Genomic DNA, 14,828 nt, shown 5'->3' with positions numbered 1-14,828 from the left:
AGAATGCCTACCTTGTTGATGAAACGTGATCATTCTAGAAAGATATCTTTCCAGATCCCAGTGGAAATGGAAGATTAGATCAATTCAAATATAATTACTTTATCCCTTTTAATTGTTTCTCCACACCTGCTGTCCATTACAAGCTTTAGGCTTCAAAGCCCTCAAGAGGCAGATAAAGCAAGGATTTCAGATTCTTCTCTAGCCAAGTCTCTCCTATGTTCCATATTCATCCTGGAATTTTGCCAAGTTTGGCGCTCAAGGCAGGTTAGGTGAAATTCCTATATGATTGCCAAGATACTGGGGCTTCTTTCTGTAATGAATGTTTTATGAGTTTTGATTTCTGGGCCAGTTAATCTGCACTCATCTCTAAAGGGACATTATTTTCCCCTTGGGGTCCAGCCTAGGACCTGACTTCCAGATGCATTAATGTATTGATGAGGGTCACGGGCTGCTTCAAAACTCCACTGATGCAATTACTGAGATTTCTGGTTGTGTTAAATCATCCCAGATTCACTTTGCAGCTCCAAAGCCTATGTGGAGAGATAAAGCTGCCCTGATAATAAGGGAAGCAGTACTGATCCTCCTATTTAGGTCAGCGCATCCAGTAAGAATGGCTACTTAACCTTTTCTGTGGTGGCTTCCTCAGAAGAACAGCACAATGACCCATTCAGAGAGAACAGTCAGGCTCTTTTTCACTTTCTCTCATCCCATTTGGTTACCTTTGACAGTATACTCCTTTGCTGTGTTTACCAAGTGACCTCTAGGATCTCACAACCAAATACAGTCCGGGCTCTTTGTTGCCATTACTGGCAGCAAATGTGTTTATCTGACTCAATCTCCATGACTGTAGCACAAGTTAAGAATCTGCCTTTGTGCTATTAGAAATGGATTCTAAACTAAAACCCGTACCATTTGGAAAGAGCATGAAGGGCATCATGAAGAAAGATAATTGTGACTTTACTATCTATACCAGGGGTCCCCAAACTACGGCCCGCGGGCCACATGCGGCCCCCCGGGGCCATCAGTCCGGCCCGCGCTGCTTTACAGCCTTTCCTGTCTTGTCCACTCCTTGCACAAGCCTTGGAGCCTTGCGTTTCTGCCTTTCCGGCCATTTTTCTGCTATACGCAACTTCCCTGGCTTCCCACTCTCCCTGCACAAGCCTTGGAGCCTTGCCTTTCCCGCCACTTTTCTGCTGCAGGAGACTTTGAGCCTCTCCTGGCTTCCCCTGCTCCCCACACGAGTCTTGGAGGAGCCTTGCCTTTCCTCCATTCCCGCCACTTTGCTGCAGGAGTCTTTGAGCCTCTTCTGGCTTCTTCCTCTCCCTGTACAAATCTTGGAGGAGCCTTGCCTTTCTGCCTTTATGCCACTCAAAAGGTATTTTAATTATTATTCAATTAATTTTTAATTATTAAGGGGTTTTGCAATACGCTGTTTAGCCATATGCTCAGGATTTATCCCAGGACTGCAAGCCTTAGTGGAGAGAAAGTGTTTCTTCCCTTCGCTAAGGCCAGGAGACTTGGGATAAAATCCAGAGTATATTGCTACTGCTGATTAGCCATATGCTCAGGATTTATCCCAGGACTGCAAGCCTTAGTGAAGGGAGAACGTTTCTTCCCTTTGCTAAAGCCAGGAGTCCTGGCATAAAATCCGGAGTATATTGCTACTGCTGATTAGCCATATGCTCAGGATTTATCCCAGGACTGCAAGCCTTAGTGAAGGGAGAGCGTTTCTTCCCTTTGCTAAAGCCAGGAGTCCTGGCATAAAATCCGGAGTATATTGCTACTGCTGATTAGCCATATGCTCAGGATTTATCCCAGGACTGCAAGCCTTAGTGAAGGGAGAACGTTTCTTCCCTTTGCTAAAGCCAGGAGTCCTGGCATAAAATCCGGAGTATATTGCTACTGCTGATTAGCCATATGCTCAGGATTTATCCCAGGACTGCAAGCCTTAGTGAAGGGAGAGCGTTTCTTCCCTTTGCTAAAGCCAGGAGTCCTGGCATAAAATCCGGAGTATATTGCTACTGCTGATTAGCCATATGCTCAGGATTTATCCCAGGACTGCAAGCCTCAGTGAAGGGAGAGCGTTTCTTCCCTTTGCTAAAGCCAGGAGTCCTGGCATAAAATCCGGAGTATATTGCTACTGCTGATTAGCCATATGCTCAGGATTTATCCCAGGACTGCAAGCCTTAGTGAAGGGAGAGCGTTTCTTCCCTTTGCTAAAGCCAGGAGTCCTGGCATAAAATCCGGAGTATATTGCTACTGCTGATTAGCCATATGCTCAGGATTTATCCCAGGACTGCAAGCCTTAGTGAAGGGAGAGCGTTTCTTCCCTTTGCTAAAGCCAGGAGTCCTGGCATAAAATCCGGAGTATATTGCTACTGCTGATTAGCCATATGCTCAGGATTTATCCCAGGACTGCAAGCCTTAGTGAAGGGAGAGCGTTTCTTCCCTTTGCTAAAGCCAGGAGTCCTGGCATAAAATCCGGAGTATATTGCTACTGCTGATTAGCCATATGCTCAGGATTTATCCCAGGACTGCAAGCCTTAGTGAAGGGAGAGCGTTTCTTCCCTTTGCTAAAGCCAGGAGTCCTGGCATAAAATCCGGAGTATATTGCTACTGCTGATTAGCCATATGCTCAGGATTTATCCCAGGACTGCAAGCCTTAGTGAAGGGAGAACGTTTCTTCCCTTTGCTAAAGCCAGGAGTCCTGGCATAAAATCCGGAGTATATTGCTACTGCTGATTAGCCATATGCTCAGGATTTATCCCAGGACTGCAAGCCTCAGTGAAGGGAGAACGTTTCTTCCCTTTGCTAAAGCCAGGAGTCCTGGCATAAAATCCGGAGTATATTGCTACTGCTGATTAGCCATATGCTCAGGATTTATCCCAGGACTGCAAGCCTTAGTGAAGGGAGAACGTTTCTTCCCTTTGCTAAAGCCAGGAGTCCTGGCATAAAATCCGGAGTATATTGCTACTGCTGATTAGCCATATGCTCAGGATTTATCCCAGGACTGCAAGCCTTAGTGAAGGGAGAGCGTTTCTTCCCTTTGCTAAAGCCAGGAGTCCTGGCATAAAATCCGGAGTATATTGCTACTGCTGATTAGCCATATGCTCAGGATTTATCCCAGGACTGCAAGCCTTAGTGAAGGGAGAACGTTTCTTCCCTTTGCTAAAGCCAGGAGTCCTGGCATAAAATCCGGAGTATATTGCTACTGCTGATTAGCCATATGCTCAGGATTTATCCCAGGACTGCAAGCCTTAGTGAAGGGAGAACGTTTCTTCCCTTTGCTAAAGCCAGGAGTCCTGGCATAAAATCCGGAGTATATTGCTACTGCTGATTAGCCATATGCTCAGGATTTATCCCAGGACTGCAAGCCTCAGTGAAGGGAGAACGTTTCTTCCCTTTGCTAAAGCCAGGAGTCCTGGCATAAAATCCGGAGTATATTGCTACTGCTGATTAGCCATATGCTCAGGATTTATCCCAGGACTGCAAGCCTTAGTGAAGGGAGAACGTTTCTTCCCTTTGCTAAAGCCAGGAGTCCTGGCATAAAATCCGGAGTATATTGCTACTGCTGATTAGCCATATGCTCAGGATTTATCCCAGGACTGCAAGCCTTAGTGAAGGGAGAGCGTTTCTTCCCTTTGCTAAAGCCAGGAGTCCTGGCATAAAATCCGGAGTATATTGCTACTGCTGATTAGCCATATGCTCAGGATTTATCCCAGGACTGCAAGCCTTAGTGAAGGGAGAGCGTTTCTTCCCTTTGCTAAAGCCAGGAGTCCTGGCATAAAATCCGGAGTATATTGCTACTGCTGATTAGCCATATGCTCAGGATTTATCCCAGGACTGCAAGCCTTAGTGAAGGGAGAGCGTTTCTTCCCTTTGCTAAAGCCAGGAGTCCTGGCATAAAATCCGGAGTATATTGCTACTGCTGAGTGTATTGCCAATGGCATGGCTTAGAAACCGGGAGCATATTTCTAATCATCTCTTAGTGGAGGAAGAGGGAGAGAAATGTCATTCTCCCTCTATTGAGCTCTCGCCGAGCTCCTTTCCACTGGCTGCCCCAGGAGGAGGTGCAGAGGAGAGGGAGGCAGAGGCTACAGATAACCGGAACTCGTTGTTGTTGTTGTTGTTGTTGTTGTTGTTGTTGTTATGGCAGAAGAGGGTTGGACTAAATGTCCCAAAGGGGTTTCTTCCAACCCTCTTCATTATTTTATTATTGTTATTATTAACATTGAGGCAGGGTGGCCATCTATCAGGGGTGCTTTGCTGTGCTTTTAACCTCAAAATAAGATATGTGCAGTGTGCATAGGTATTTGTTCATAGTTTTTTTAAAAAAAAACAAACAAACTATAGTCCGGCCCTCCAAGTTCTGAGGGACGGTGAACTGGCCCCTTGTTTAAAAAGTTTGGGGACCCCTGATCTATACCCTCAATTTCCTCAGGGTAAAGCAGAAACAAACCAAAAAGTCATTTTAGGAAGGGCATGGGAAAGTTCTCTTTGTGGAAAAACTTACATTAGGGACTACAGAGCACACCACTTACATCAGTGTATTATACATGCCTTCATACTCACTATCTGGACGTGTACGATTATATAATACTGCCGAAGATAAACACATGCAGATTTGACCAGTGTTTAATGGGAGACCATAAGCATATACCCTCCAATTGTCTCAATTTGGTGGACTCGAGATTAATCCTCCACTATCCCACTCTTTCAGCTGCTTGTAACATGTCTCAGTTTCTCTATTCTCCAACCACTTTCCCCCTTTGTCCTAATCTGAATTTAGCTGCTGCAAATTGAGTAAATTGCAAAGCAGTATGCACTCAATTCAGCAAGAGGGAAAGGTCAATAGAGATGGAATCACCCCCATTCCAGTATGCTCAGGCAAAAGCCAACTGCTGTAGCCTCCCCTGACTTATTCACTCCTCCTCCTCAATATCTTTTGCTATCTTGACCATGCTCTGACATTGCTTGGTGATACATGTCCTGGTTTTAGTGTTAGAATGTAAGTTAAAGGAGATTTAAGTATGGTAAATACATGGTTGCTGTTGCTGTCTACGTACCTTTCTGTATGGGTGACAGGTACAGCTTTAGAGCCAATACTGTGAATGGTTTTAATAAACCACATTCTTGGCAGTCTGGCACTAGAAAACTGGATTCTACGATTCAGCTACTACTCAAGTATACTACTGGGGCAATTATAATCATTGTAAAGAGGATTTATTTTCAAGCAAATGAAGCTCTAAGCCCATTCACAATTGTTGGTAATATGACAACAATAGTGACTTCAGTAAGGTTATTATGACAGATTAAGATTTGAAAACACTTTCTACATTCAACAATGATGAATTCGTCTCAGAGAAGTACAGCAAGATGAAAGAGCTTAGAAAAAGCCTATTGTTCCAAAGATCCTTGAAGAACAAGCTGCCCATGGAAGACAGAGAAGAGACATACTATGGCAGAAGGACCAAATGGTTTATACAAATTCCTACTTAAGAAATTTAACAGGTCATTTTTTTTACAAGGAGGCATTCAACACTATGGGATCACTGATTGTAAAGCAGAAATTAATGTACACAAGTCAGTTACAAAGCTGCTAAGATGCGACAAATCCTATTAGAATGTGATGGTTCCAAAGTAATAGAATATGGAGACTATGGAGAAATAACTTCTTTTGCTACATGAACAATGGTGATATTGTTCATTCCCTAGAGATGAACAAAATTTCACAAAGCATCTAGTCAGAAGTACCTCACATCGCTAAATTATTTGTGTATATGGTAAATCCAAAAGAAATATCAAAAGTATCTAGGCAGAGGTATTTGACTCTGGATCCACTTAGGTTCTATAGCTAATAGAGCTGTGCATGGGTCCATTTTTCCAAAGTGGTTCTAAAAGTGGTTCTGAAAGGTCAAAATAAATTACCAAACATTTATACTCTCTTGCTTTGGGGTGGATGAAAGAGCCAGTCTCATGACTTTTGCTTCTACCAGCATCTCACCCTGAACATAGCAGAATATATATTTTTTATCATGAAGGGAACTACAATAAGGTTGGGTTTCACCTTGGCAATGAAAGGGAAGGAAGCAGAGTCTGCAAGTTACAGCAACCCACAAAGTAAGTTTTGCAAATCGTAGCATATTGCTGTTCACCTGAACTAGAAATCTGCACCCAGCACTTGCTTCTTGCCTCGGGCTAAGTCCAGAAAAACTGGAGAATTTGCCCCGATTTCCCATCTGCAGTTAAATCATAATTTGGAACTAGGTTTTGAGATCTGGCAGCCTTAAGCTACTTCCATTTCTGAGGTTCAAGACCCAAATGTATGTGGGGGGAAATAAGCACGTCTTTTGCGCATACAGTCCCAGTTTCATTGCTTGCCCCTTTCTGCGTAGGACTGAGAAAGACCTCTGACAGCCTTGAGCCTGGGTAAATAATATTGAGATAGATGAGTCAATGGCCAAGCTCAATATATCACATTACATGGCCAGATACAAAGGAGGCGTGTCTACAACTTTACTCATAATGTAAAAGGAGATAATTTTGATAGGTGGATGTTCATTAACGCAGTATGACAAAACTGCCCTTGCAGAAATTCCCTCTGCCTACAATTTGCAAGATGAAGATCATAATACTCAGCCTCCATTTCATTGTCATAAAATTAGAGATAATGTGTAGGGTGTCCTTTTAAAAAATCCTATACACATGCTAATAATTTTAAAGATGTATTCTTAATCTGCTATGCTTAGTTTATAATAACTTGCTAATCTAACCTGCTGCCAATCCACAATGTAATATTAATTCCACTATTTTTATACTCAAAACCTAACTCAATATTCAAACTGCCAAGATGCAGAACACATGACAGTAAATCAATGTAGACCAGGTCCCCTGCTGATGTAAATAAGGTGTTTTTAATTAAATATATATGTACCAAGGGAGGAATATGGCCTTATTTTGCTCACTTCCTATTGGTTTCTTCAAAGTGTTTGTTGCTTTATTTGGGAAAGAAAATGTTTCTTGTCAAAACTTTATCTGTGCTTCCAGGTAAGATGATGAGGTTAGCACTTCAGCTTTTCCAGGCTTAGCTCTGAGGGAGCCAAGGTTGGATGTAATTTATTTCAAAGCCGAAAGGAAATGCAAATGAACACACAGAGAGAAATCTCTCTGATTCCCAGGTGAATGTTAAGATGACAGATTTGTCTGTTCAAATCATATTGTTCTTTTAAATTCTACAGCCTTGCCACATTTATAACCTTATTCAGAAAAGAAACCTCTGCTCTCATTTACAAGACTAAACTGAGACAATTACATAGACATATGTATACATGCACGTACACGGACAGACTTCTTTGACTGTTTAGCAGCTGTGACAGATTTAGTTTTTAGTTATAAGCTTTAAGCTCTCTAAGAGTACAGCACAAGAAGGCTCCGCAATTCACATGATAGAATTTGAAGTCAAGAAAATTCACATAACAAGTAAAACATTGGTATCATGCTTATTAGATGGCTACCAACCCAAGAATCATGTTGCCAGTAACATCCAAAAATAACACAGAGACTGCAATTTTGTCTCATTCATGGCTCACTGTAGCTTTCTCTGCAGTTTAGCTCAGGAGGCAGAAACCAAAAATTTTCCAATTTCCCCTATGAACATGATAAGACATCAAAATGGATGTGCATACCAAAATGAACCTAATTGTTTCTTAGGCTCACTGGCCAATTTTTATTCAATTCAGACAGGAAATGATTTGGTTCCTATGCTGCTATATTAAAAATTCCACCCAAAAAATAAAGAAAAAAATGTAAGCTTCATTGGCTCCATGCCTTGATTCTTAAACTGATAAAGTAAACTGTAATATTTTAAGGAACGTGGTAAACTTACAAGAAAGCAGGCACAGTAACAAAAAATTGTGTACAGTATGAACATTTCATACTTCCTAAGATGTACAATTTTAAATATTTATTCAACAGTTCTGTAATAATAATAATAATAACAACAACAACAAACCTTTATTTGTATACCACTCCATCTCGAGAGGATCCAGGGTGGTTTCCAGTATGTACAAAACAGTCAGTTATCAAAACAACATACAATGGCATGAACAATCAAACATAACAAAAACAATATCATAAAACAATAAAAACAGTTCAATCTAAAAATGAACACAGTTACAGTACCAATTATCATGAAGGAGTCCAATACAGTAATCAGATCTGCAAGGTAGACATAATCAATTAAAAGATAGGTAAAAACTTGTACTTCAGTGTATCATAGGACCCGGGGGTGGATGGCGTGTAGAGCGAGGTCAACATGTTGAACAGCTAACTGATCTTGCTCAAAGACCTCCCAGAACCACGAGGTTTTCAGTTCCTTGCGGAAAGAGGGCAATGTAGGGGCTTGTCCTAGTCTTTGGGAACAGTTAGCTGAAATAAATGGTCTGGAAGGAGAATCCAATATACTTAACACATTTTCGTAGTAGAAAAATGCCTGAATGGTGAATTTTTTTTTTACAGCACACGTTTCTTCTCAACTATACATGTTGCATTTAAAGTGTTTTGTTTTCTAGTCAATTATTAAAAGGTAAACAAAGGCTTGGTTTGCACGACTCATTGCCAAGGTGCATGACTTTGAGGAAATCCCATTGTTGGAGAGAAAAAGTATACATAAGGAATTAACTGTTCTAGATCAACCCACACAGAATAGGCTGAACAAAAATATGCATAAGTCTGGATTCAAAAGGTATTATAAGCAGACTGACAGAATGAGTCTGGCGGCTTTTGCTAAAAATCTGAACAAGACAATATTTCACTACTATAGTCCAGTCCTGATATGCATAGAGGCTTTTGACCTCTCCCATGGGGTTTGTAAAGTTAGAAATATAGAACAGTCAATAGAATTGACATACCAGGGCACTATGGTTAATTGGTAATTTTCACACCTTTGACTTGCCTCTTAATCGTCAGATGAAGTGAGCGACTTCTTTTCCTGACACTTATTAAAGCTCCAATTTTATTTCCCATTACTAAATCATGAAACTGGCTGAAAATGTTTAAATTAAGTAAAAGGAAAAGGGTTTTATGAAAAGAGCAAGATTTCTTTGAAGAATTAAAGAACCATCTATAGGGAAAAGGAAGATGCAATTTGCCAAATAGCATATATTTGCATGCAATCGTTTCTCTGCACTTTTAAAAAAAGTTTAGGAGTGAGGAATAGGGGATTTAAATGTTATGATTCGCTTTGAATCAGAATAAATGCATAGGGATTTTTTTAAAGCCTACTAAGAACAAAGTATTTTCATAAAATTGTATTTTCCAGAGATGAACTTCAAACAGGGATTAAAAACATTTCACAGCAGTTTTATAAGGCAGTAGTTGGGTGAATTTGAAAGATGAGAGAAACAAGGGGGACACAGAGAAAGAAAAACTGGTTTCAACTGCAATGGCTGTAAACAAATTCTTGTCTATAGCACCAGATGGGTATTTCCCAGCCTGTTGCCAATTGTCCCCAATGTCCAACCTTTTCCTGGATACTATTCAAGATCTATATGAAGCTTTTGGGAACAATCATCATTTCTCTGTTGCATTTGAGACAAGGGAAGCTGTGCCATCATCCATAATGTAGGTTGGATAGGAAACAATAACCCCAGACTGAATTCTGGTCAATGAGATTCTAGCATATAGTTCCCACACCCAGAAATTACACAGCTTGCTTGTTCGAGGTGTTCTAATTACCCAAAGGGAAAAGCATGTAGTCCAGAAGTGTCTACAAAACTATCTCTGAATGGCCATGTAGCTGCAATAAAACAATTACCTTTTACTAACCATTAAAAACAGTTGAATGACTAACAGAAAAACAAGAATTCATGATTTTAAATAGCTGTGAAGAGAGATACCAAGCCAATGAAAGATGCCCAAGCATTGCAGTGGCTCTTTCCACTCAAATTACTAGCTCTCCTAGAAAAAGGGGGCAATGATAAACTTACCTATTTATGGTGAGACTTAGTTTGAACACATTTCATCTTTCTTAGGTCTTAGCTGTTCTTTTATTGGCTCTGAAAAACAGAGAAGACAGTTTCAAGACCAGTGTTGCTGACTGGCTTCACTGACTTCTGGTAACAGACATAATTTTTCAGGGGGAGGATTGAACCCCTACCCCCCCCCCCCCCCCCGCCCAGCTACAGCCTTGAATGAAGGCATCTACACTGACCATTTAATCCAGTTCGGGACTCTTGACTACTACTGAAATCTGCAGCCAAACTACAAACTTCAGAACACTGTCTTATATTACAAAAAAAGGGCAAAGCAAGTTCCAGTACATATTACCAGTATTATAATTAATATTAGTGTTATTATACTAAAATATTGCTATTTTATATTATTATATTGTATTAGGTAAAGGTAAAGGTTTCCCCGACATTAAGCCTAGTCGTGTCCAAATCTGGGAGTTGGTGCTCATCTCAATTTCTAACCAAAGAGCCAGCGTTGTCCGTAGACACCTCCTAGGTCATGTGGTCGGCATGACTGCATGGAGTGCCGTTACCTTCCCGCCGGAGCAGTACCTATTGATCTACTCACATTTGTATGTTATCAAACTGCTATGTTGGCAGAAGCTGCGGCTAACAGCGGGAGCTCACCTAGCTCCCCGGATTTGAACTGCTGACCTTTTGGTCAGCAAGTTCAGCAGCTCAGCAGTTTAACCCGCTGCGCCACTAATAATATTGTATTATTAGTATTATATTGCATTACATTACAATATTATTAGTAACATTACATGTAAACAATGTATTAGCAGCATAGAACTACATTAATATTATATATTATTATATTGTACAATATTTATTTACTACATTTATATCCAGCCCTTCTGCACAATATAAGCATTATATATTAATATAGTGTACTATACAACTATACTGTAATATTATTAGTAATATTACATGTAATATATAATATATAATTACAGTAGAGTCTCACTTATCCAAGCTAAACGGGCCAGCAGAAGCTTGGATAAGCGAATATCTTGGATAATAAGGAGGGATTAAGGAAAAGCCTATTAAACATCAAATTAGGTTATGATTTTAGAAATTAAGCACCAAAACTTCATATTATACAACAAATTTGACAGAAAAAGTAGTTCAGTATGCAGTAATGTTATGTTGTAATTACTGTATTTACGAATTTGGCACCAAAATATCACGATATATTGAAAACATTGACTACAAAAATGGCTTGGATAAGCGAGGCTTGGATAAGTGAGACTCTACTGTATATTGTATAATTATTGTATTACATTATATTATCAATATTATATGTATATACAATATATATAATTATACTTTATATTGCATATTATATACTACATTATTTATATTTTAACGTCCTTTCCATCCTTTAAATTTATAATGATAATTTAAACAACACTGAAATTACTGAATTTATATTTTAAATATATTATTGTTGTTATTATTATAATTATTATATATTATTCAGATATGAAACCTAGTATCTAAAAAGTATCTAACGAAGCCAATGGGCTGGGAGAAACACTCAGAAATGTTCCAATTATGAGATAATTAAACCAGGCCTCTAAATTAAGCCTTTCAACAGCAGAGTCTCACTTATCCAACATAAACGGGCCGGTAGAATGTTAGATAAGCGAATATGTTGGATAATAAAGAGGGATTAAGGAAAAGCCTATTAAACATCAAATTAGGTTATGATTTCACAAACACCAAAACATCATGTTAGACAATAAATTTGACAGAAAAAGTAGTTGAATACGCAGTAATGCTATGTAGTAATTACTGTATTTATGAATTTAGCACCAAAATATCATGATATATTGAAAACATTGACTACAAAAATGGCTTGGATAAGTGAGACTCTACTGTATATTGTATAATTATTGTATTACATTATATTATCAATATTATATGTATATACAATATATATAATTATACTACATTATTTATATTTAAATATCCTTTTCATCCTTTAAATTTATAATTATAATTTAAACAACACTGAAATTATTGAATTTATATTTTAAATATATTATTATTGTTGTTATTATTATTACAATTATTATATATTATTCAGATATGAAACCTAGTATCTAAAAACTATCTAAAGAAGCCAATGGGCTGGGAGCAACACTCAGAAATGTTCCAATTATGAGATAATTAAACCAGGCCTCTAAATTAAGCCTTTCTACCTCAAACGGCCGTTTTGCTCCAAACCATGAGGGAAACCGAAAAACGCGCGCGCATGCGCAGAAAGGCGGCGGCGCGCGCTCTCCCCCCTCCCCTTCTCCACAACCGTTAGTTAGAGCCACGCCCCTTTCTTTCCGCGTCTCCCCGGCAACCCTCGAAAGAAGGCGGGGCTTGAGGCCTTCAAAGCCACGCCTCTTCCTTTCTCTCCATAGTAACCCGTCGGTTTTTTTTAAAAAAAAATCTTTCTTTCACGTGACCTTCCTAGAAGGGGAGTCACGTGATGTTTGGCTTCTCTGCTTGTTCTCGTACTCTTCTTCTTTTTCTTCTTCTTCCAGGACTGGTGACGGCTTCCGGGTCAGTCCAGGACGGGAGCCTAAAGCGGTGAGGAAAAGGAAGGGAAGGAAGGAGTTGGGGAGGGAAAAGGCCTTCATGTGGGTTGTGGGGAAGGAATATTGGGTGGGTAGGCCAGGCCTAGGGGCCTCTGGCACAAGGGTCACTTAAAGGGGAGGCCTTGGAAAGATGGAGAACGAGCCTCCATCTCCAGAAGCACAAGTTGGAGTCCCTCATCCAAAAAGGCCTCTCTTTTTGGATGAGAGGATTCCCCCAGGCTAGGATGGGAAGCTTGCAAGGCCATTAATGCTAATCAAGGTGATTAATTACAACATTCACACTGGCCTCCAACAGACAAGAGTCCTTTCCCTCACCCTGGACCATCCACAGATATATAAACCTCCCTTGCTTAGTTTCCATTATACAGTATTTATTTATTTACTACATTTATATGCCGCTCTTCTCACCCCGAAGGGGACTCAGAGCGGCTTACAAATCAAATGTACATACAATATATTATTAGCATAGCACAATATAAGCATAAGGAACCCCGGTGGCGACATGCGTTAAACCATTGAGCTGCAGACTGAAAAGTCCCAGGTTCAAACTCCGGGAGCTGCGTGAGCGGCCGCTCCTAGCTCCAGCTCCTGCCAACCTAGCAGTTCGAAAACATGCCAATGTGAGTAGATCAATAGGCACTGCTCCGGCAGGAAGGCAACGGCGCTCCATGCAGTCATGCCAATGGCCACATGACCTTGGAGGTGTCTACGGACAACGCTGGCTCTTCGGTTTAGAAATGGAGATGAGCACCAACGCCCAGAGTCAGACATGACTGGACTTAATGTCAGGGGGAAACATTTACCTTTTTAATATAAGCATTCAATTACTATATTGTACTATATCATTACAATACAGTAGAGTCTCACTTATCCAAGCTAAATGGGACGGCAGAAGCTTGGATAAGCGAATATCTTGGATAATAAGGAGGGATTAAGGAAAAGCCTATTAAACATCAAATTAGGTTATGATTTTACAAATTAAGCACCAAAACATCATGTTATACAACAAATTTGACAGAAAAAGTAGTTCAATATGCAATAATGTTATGTTGTAATTACTGTATTTACGAATTTAGCACCAAAATATCATGATATATTGAAAATATTGACTACAAAAATGGCTTGGATTATCCAGAAGCTTGGATAAGTGAGGCTTGGATAAGTGAGACTCTACTGTATATTGTACTATATCATTATATGGTAATATTATTTATTTACTAGAATCATAGAATAGTAGTGTTGGAAGAGACCTCATGGGCCATCCAGTCCAACCCCCTGCCAAGAAGCAGGAAATCGCATTCAAAGCACCTCCGACAGATGGCCATCCAGCCTCTGCTTAAAAGCCTCCAAAGAAGGAGCCTCCACCACAGCCCGGGGGAGAGAGTTCCACTGGTGAACAGCTCTCACAGTGAGGAAGTTCTTCCTGATGTTCAGGCGGAATCTCCTTTCCTGTAGTTTGAAGCCACTACATTTATATTCCGCTCTTCTCACCCCGAAAGGGACTCAGAGCGGCTTACAAATCAAATGAACATACAATATATTATTAGCATAGCACAATATAAGCATTCAGTTACTATATTGTAATATATCTTTACAATACAGTAGAGTCTCACTTATCCAAGCTAAACGGGCCGGCAGAAGCTTGGATAAGCGAATATCTTGGATAATAAGGAGGGATTAAGGAAAAGCCTATTAAACATCAAATTAGGTTATGATTTTACAAGTTAAGCACAAAAACATGTTATACAGCAAATTTTACAGAAAAAGTAGTTCAATATGCAGTAATGTTATGTTGTAATTACTGTATTTACAAATTTAGCACCAAAATATCATGATACAGTAGAGTCTCACTTATCCAAGCTAAACGGGCCGGCAGAAGCTTGGATAAGTGAATATCTTGGATAATAAGGAGAAATTAAGGAAAAGCCTATTAAACATCAAATTAGGTTATGATTTTACAAGTTAAGCACCAAAACATCATGTTATACAACAAATTTGACAGAAAAAGTAGTTCAATATGCAGTAATGTTATGTTGTAATTACTGTGTTTACAAATTTAGCACCAAAATATCATGATATATTGAAAACATTGACTGCAAAAATGGCTTGGATAATCCAGAAACTTGGATAAGCGAGGCTTGAGTAAGTGAGACTCTATTGAATATTGTATTATATCATTACTATATCATTACAGTAATATAGGTAAAGGTTTTCCCCTGACGTT

At 39.7% G+C, this 14,828-nt stretch overlaps 1 protein-coding gene and 1 long non-coding RNA gene across 3 annotated transcripts in view; one reads left to right on the top strand and one right to left on the bottom strand.

Annotated features, from left to right (window-relative positions):
• Positions 1 to 12,350, bottom strand: part of LOC103279297 (uncharacterized) — a 34,980-nt gene extending 22,630 nt beyond the window's left edge. The window contains exons 1-2 of the long non-coding RNA XR_010000413.1: positions 12,218 to 12,350; positions 9,987 to 10,055 (exon numbers count right to left, since the gene is read on the bottom strand). This is a non-coding gene — a long non-coding RNA (uncharacterized LOC103279297). The remainder of the gene's footprint in view (positions 1 to 9,986; positions 10,056 to 12,217) is intronic.
• An 87-nt stretch (positions 12,351 to 12,437) lies between these two features.
• The window catches only part of LOC100564005 (tubulin-specific chaperone cofactor E-like protein), a 96,305-nt gene continuing 93,914 nt past the window's right edge, over positions 12,438 to 14,828 (top strand). Inside the window, exon 1 of one of the 2 annotated variants that reach the window (XM_003222792.4) lies at positions 12,438 to 12,596. The gene's annotated coding sequence lies outside the window, so the exon portion shown is untranslated. The remainder of the gene's footprint in view (positions 12,597 to 14,828) is intronic. The other variant, XM_003222805.4, reaches the window with a different exon arrangement.

This window comes from Anolis carolinensis, unplaced genomic scaffold (genome assembly GCF_035594765.1).
Source record: "Anolis carolinensis isolate JA03-04 unplaced genomic scaffold, rAnoCar3.1.pri scaffold_8, whole genome shotgun sequence".
Classification (NCBI taxonomy): Eukaryota; Metazoa; Chordata; class Lepidosauria; order Squamata; family Dactyloidae; genus Anolis; species Anolis carolinensis.
Note: the sequence above shows the minus strand (reverse complement) of the source record. Positions and strands in the feature narration are given on the sequence as shown.